The following is a 5,448-nucleotide window of genomic DNA, read 5'->3' as shown; positions in this document are numbered from 1 at the left end:
TCTGCTTCAGGACAGTGAATGAGATCGACGTGATTCACGGCGACACTAATCTGAGTGCTGGTTCACTCAAAATACACAAAAATCAACGCCACGTAACGTGCAGAAAACGATAACACAACAGCAACAACGTAGTGCGGACTTCTGGTGTTAAAAAACACACGTTTATTTAGCGTCGGTTAGCCGCTAAAGCTATGGCGCAATGCATGATGGGATTGCGTGTTCACTTCGGGATACATTTTTAAGTTTTATTTTCTCTCTACGATTTTTTTCAGTAATTTGACTTCGACCACACAATCAAAAGCACAACCTTGTTGCAAGATGATTTATTTCTCGCTGCGTTAAATGTCCCCACATGTAAATAAATCTTAAAATTAAATTCAAGAAAGAGCCGCCCACACACACACACACACACACACACACACACACACAGTATGAATATAGGCTTATATTGTGTGAAAAGCATGGGAAAAAAAAAAGGCAAAAAAAATAAAATTAAAAAAAAAGAGAAAGAAAAGATAAAAAAAGATAAAACTGAAAAATCTGTTAACTTTATGTAGCATATTTTAATACACAATTACGAAATTTGCTAAGTTTGTTTTGGATATTATCTAATATTCCCTACCCCCAGCTAATTTTAGTGCATTTTCTTTGCACCATTCATTCATTGTTTGTTTAGCAAATCATGGCTTTTCTTGCCAAGTTGCGCATTGCATTTCAACGTTTGTAAAAGGCGTCTGAACTCCCCACAAGTAAACTGAAGCCGATCCAGGTGTTATTTGAGACAGCTGTTTTAATAGTAAATAGTAGCCTATGAATATTATGTTTTGCTTTATTTCTATAATTCAGTGTATATTCTTTTCTTTTTCTTTTCTTTTTTACATTTGAGTGTTCAACCTGAGGCAGAAGCTATTTAATGAACAGGACTCGCAAATCTGCCTTATTTGTTTGTCCATATAAAGTTCATTTAAGAGTACTAAAAAAACACTTCCCTTTTCTGGTTTGAAGTCTTTGGCCTATATTAAATCTAAATTTAGATGTAATAGTTTAAATAAAGACTACAATGGTGAATATTCTTCCTATTGTTTTTATTACATTTTGGGCCAATAGTTATGCATGTATGTATATATGTATTTATTTAAATTTAAATCAATTTAATTCAATTCATAATTTTGTGCTTATTACAATTTCCACACAGACATGCACTGTCTGAAGCTGTAGGTTACTGTTAACTATTTACTCCCATAAATCTGTAGCTTTCATGCACAACAACGACACCATGTGGTAAGACACCAAACACAACCAACAGTATCCTTCTCAACACAACTGCTAAATTTGTCTTTTTCTTTTGTTTTTGCGTCAATTAACCATAAAACCTTACTAATAATTTGCTTTATCGCAGAGTGAAAAAAAAATGGAGAAATACAGTATCGCAGGTAGGGGACATGGTCCAATCAAAGTCCCCACGGATGTTAAAACTACAACTCCTACAAGGTAAAAAAAACTCTGACAAATTTGAAGTTTTATTTTGATAACTGTATAAACACAACAGGCATGCATGAAAATAATAATAAAAATGTCCAATAGATGAGGTGTAGTCTGCCAGCTTTGATGGTTTGGATGTAAGGTTACTGTTTTAATCTGTTTTCTGTTGTGTAGCGTTATTTTTTAAACAAAATAAGAATAACTACTACTACTCCATCCCCACACAAAAGTAAAGTAGCCAATTCGCCATCACTAAACAATGTTTTTATGCTCTGGAAACACAAAAACAGTCCAAATAAAAGCACCTGGAGACTTACCTGTTTGACGTTGTGTAACGTTACTCCACATCGTCTTTGCACCACAGCTAACCGTCGGTAAAGTCCACTTTCCAGCGCAGGTCACATTCAAACATGATGAAAAAGTTACTTTTTAAAACATTTAACCGGTGTTTCACTTCCATATCAGCAGCTAACGCATCGCGTTTCCTCACTTTTTGACGTTTTGTACTTGTTTTCCAGCGCTCCGCTATAAAACTATCCGCCATGATGGCAGCAGCTAGCTTCACTCACCTCTGACCTCTTCTTGACCGTTAACCTAATTTCAATTGGGCAAAACCTAACCAACCAAGAATGAGTAATTGTATTAAATTAATTCAAATTCATTAATAAATTAGTACAAAAAAATGAGTATTTAAAATTTTCACTCATTAAAAAAAATAAAAAATTAATCGTGTTTTTCCTTCAGTCCCTTCGGCGCCCCTTGCCGTTGGCGTCATCTCAGCAGTGACCCGGATGTTTGTTCACAGGTGTGACACCGCATTCTGTTACCATTAGATTCTGTGACCCAAAGCTAATTTGACCTCCCTGATGTCATATAATTGACAAAAATGCCCCCCTAAAATATCTAAAAAGGGTCAGTTTATAACTGTATATATTCAGATAATAGAAGCTGATACAGTCACACAGTCAAGTGCATTTATCTGTCTGTAAACTGCAAAAATAACTTAGCACTGACTTAGCTTAGCATAAAGACTGTAAACATGTGGGAACAGCTCCTGATGCTGTCACCTAGCAGAACACAATGCTAATTTATTAGAAAGTCATATGTTCTTTATTTAATACACACAAAAATAAAAGTGCGTAAACGACAATTTGGCAATTTTTTTTAGGGGTTGGTGTTGCCTGACTGGGAGTGACAGAGTCAGGCTCGCTCTAGCTATGTTTCCAGTCTGCTAGGCTAAGCTAACCAGCTGTTGGATGCAATATAAGCCTCATAGGTTACCAATATTGTCATCTACCACAGCTCAAACACATTATGTCTCCAATGTTAATTATATTGATAAATTAGTAAAACAAACAAACAGAAAAAAGCAGTATAACAGCTGTCCATTAGAGAAAGAATAAAGGTAAAGGAGATTATAGCCTAAAGGATAGACTAATGCTTTATAATAGGCCTGCAACATTTTCTAGTAAGTATGTAAAACAACATAAAATTACTTACTCAGTTTATATGATGTGATGTTGTATTTTCTGTTCTACTGGATGGATAGCAGCATTACCTATATTATTCAGCTTCTGATCATTCTTATAAATTCTTTATTCACAATCAATCGTGGTCTGACTCCAAACCCTGCTTTGATCAGTGTATTGTTGATCTCAAGCAGTATGGCCCTTACTAAAAAATGTCAAGAACAAAAACACTGTATAGACTTAAAATTTTTTAAAGAAAGCAAGTTTACTTTGAACTCTAATCTTAATTTTGATCCCTCTGGTTTGCTGTATGACAGAAAACCAATTTGTCACAATTAATTTGTTACGATTAAAAGTTAAAGATAAACAAAAAAAAAAACTTGGCCTTGGCCCTTGGCCTCCTGTCATTTGTGTAAAGATTTGTATCCTCGCTATACATGTTCCCATTTACAGAAAACCATTATAAATGGCTTGAATATGGCTAAATGAGGCTAATATGGCTGAAATATTAGCAGCTATGTCATGGTATTACCATTTTCAGCCACCAGATGAAGACATAGACGCTGAAATCAGAAGTCGGGTTATGAGATCCTACCTGCTCAAACTGCCCCATTTTAATCAAAACAGACTCTGACACAGCTGCTGTAACCCGCTCTAAGTGACCAAGTGATTACTAATTTTTAGCAGTTTTGTGTGACCAGACACATCTTTTGACAACAAAAACAGCAAAGGACACAAGTTGTAGCTGTAAATGTACTAAAGGCCCAGACGCACCAAACCAACATTAAAGAACTAGTAGGCAAAAGCCAAAAAGTTGTGGGATATTTTTTGCCAAGTTGCTCCATATATTTTTCCTGCATGTTGAAAGAAATCAAACCAAATTTTCCAGGTTTCACAGGTTAAAATGCTTGTGAAAGGCATCTAAATGCAGCACAAGAAAACTAATGACAGTCCAGGTGTTGAAGGGTTAAAAAAGTTAAAGGCTGTCACTTGTTTTTTTGTGTTTTGAACTGAAACAAAACCCTGCCCTGATTGGTGAATCTTTCTCATTAAAAATCAACAGGAAATCACTCAGTGAGCGTTTAGTTGCAAAAACTTTATTATCCGTTTAATGTTTTCTTTGACGTTTTCACTCATAGTTCTAGAAAAGTGAGGGTCGTACAGATTTCGGACCCATTCCTTTGATATCATTCTGCGACTGGTGCCAGAGAACGACTTCATCTACACATTCGGACTGTGATCACGTGACTGTTTGCAGCTTGGATATAGTAGTGCAGTCCTCTTGACCCGAACAGTTCGGGCCGAGGAAAAGGGAGCCAGCAACGGATATATAACACTGCAGAAGGATATGGTCCGGCTTTTTGTGTGTGCAGTGATCCATCATCAAGTTTTCTACAGGAGGGTGCGGGCTGACCTAGACTAACATGCTTACTCTACTATCGCCTCATGCACCGCAAAGTGTGTCGTCTAGGAAACAGCTAATAGTGCATTAAATGTTGATATTGTCCCTTTTCAGTTATTCGTGAGCGCGCATGTGTGCGCGAGTGTGTAAACAAATTTTTCACATATTTTCATCCACATTCTAACAAACGACACAGTGTTTTGCAACAAATTAAAACACGGGAACGGAGAACATCGACAACAGGTGAGCTATACATTAAAGTTATACAAAAAAAACCCCAAAAACTAAAAGCTTCACAAACGAGGAGGATAGGGCTCGTCAGGGTGAGAATTATATGAAGATGAGGAAAATGCCAGCTAACCACAGTATGGCCTAAATCTCAGATTCACTGTTTGATGTTTTATCACAATTAGGGGTCGACAGATTACTGGCCTGGGCGATTATTGGAGCTGATATTTGGCATTTTGCATTATCTGTATCTGTGTTTTATTTCAATGACCTCCAATAAAATTAATTTAAAAGTGCAAATAAAGTGTCAGCATGGGAGTAACTAAAGCTATTTTTATTTATTTATTTATTTAATTCATTTATTTCAGTTTTGATTAAACATCTGCGAAAGGCATTTTAACAAAGTTTTGTGTTGAAGTTGTCGAAATATTGACATTTTCATTGTAAATGCATATTGGTTATCTCATTAACTACTAATAATCAGTATCGTAATGGCCCTGAAAAACCAATATCGGTCGACTCCTAACAACAATAAATCCTTTTACAATGGCAAAATTAAAATAAAAAATAACATTGAATGTAACAGGCCAGTGCAAACACAGTTTTTGTTTGAACTGCACATGAGCGTCCTCCTGCAGGAGAAAAAGGAGATGCAGCTTCAGCCTCTTTATTGCTTGGTGGTACGTGTTGGTTTCCAGTTGCACTACGATAATACTGACATGCTAAGGTGATGCTGCAGGAGAGGATGGCGTGGTGTGTGTTTGGAGAACAAGTTCAAAGTTTGAGTTTAATTCCAGTTCAAATGTCTCGTACATTCCCCTTCTTAGAGATCCACATTCGGTGTGACAATTTTTCAGTCAATTTCTG

The sequence above is a fragment of the Plectropomus leopardus genome, chromosome 19, assembly GCF_008729295.1.
Source record: "Plectropomus leopardus isolate mb chromosome 19, YSFRI_Pleo_2.0, whole genome shotgun sequence".
NCBI classification, from domain to species: Eukaryota; Metazoa; Chordata; class Actinopteri; order Perciformes; family Serranidae; genus Plectropomus; species Plectropomus leopardus.
The sequence above is the reverse complement of the archived record's forward strand: the minus strand, read 5'-3'. Positions refer to the sequence as shown.